General features: G+C 47.1%; 1 pseudogene across 1 annotated transcript in view; it reads left to right on the top strand.

Moving 5' to 3' along the window:
- LOC101301203 overlaps positions 1-824 on the top strand; it is a pseudogene marked incomplete at its 5' end in the record, with an annotated part of 12,076 nt that overhangs the window by 606 nt on the left and 10,646 nt on the right. The window lies entirely within an intron of this gene.

Here is an 824-nt window from a genome sequence, read left to right as displayed (position 1 = left end):
CTAATTAATTTATTTAAATACCTGTTTACGAGGGTTGTTGAATTCTGATGTCAGAAGCCAACGCCACTCGTACTCTCTGTACTGGAACTCAGCAGGGGTAGCAGAATGTGCGTTCCCGTGCGTAGTCCAATGGATCCGCAACTCGTTCTTCCACTCCTTGTACCTACAAATACAACAAAAATATTAGAAATATTATTAATATGACATACAGTTTTGTTTTTTCATTAATTTCCCAACGTACCTTCCCCCATGCACAAAGTCCGCCCAGCTGCTCTTCAAGGGCTCGGGAACCTCAAACCACGCCTGTATTTAACCGTTTATTAGTTTAGTTTTTCCAGAAATCTACAATGTAATACATAATATTATTCAGGCATTTTATAAACTAACCGACATCGCGTTGTGGACCATGTCCTTAACCTCCTGCGGGACCTCGCCCCAGTCTGACCACAACATAGGGACTCTATCCCTAAAGAGCGCTCCCACGCGGCCGGAGTACGTCCTCGACTTCCCGCCCGATACTACGTCGCCATCCCCGTCAGTACCGATGACAATCCTCCCTGATGTACCAACGAACTTCTCGAGAGCCTTCCCTGTGACGGGGCCTCTCTTCTTTTTTGCCGGCTTCGCTCCGACGGTGTCTATCACATGATAACCAAATTGATTATTAAAATCGGAGAATTATAAGAAAACACATCATTCATCTTTCATTACCTGAGGGCGAGGAGGCGGACGCGACGGATTCCGCCTCCGATGATGATACCCTCGCGGAAATAAGAGGCGTATCAAAAGGCACGAACCGGTACGCCGCTGATGGAGCCACTGGC

Source organism: Fragaria vesca, linkage group LG5 (assembly GCF_000184155.1).
Source record: "Fragaria vesca subsp. vesca linkage group LG5, FraVesHawaii_1.0, whole genome shotgun sequence".
Lineage (NCBI taxonomy): Eukaryota > Viridiplantae > Streptophyta > Magnoliopsida > Rosales > Rosaceae > Fragaria > Fragaria vesca.
The sequence above is the reverse complement of the archived record's forward strand: the minus strand, read 5'-3'. Positions and strand labels throughout refer to the sequence as shown.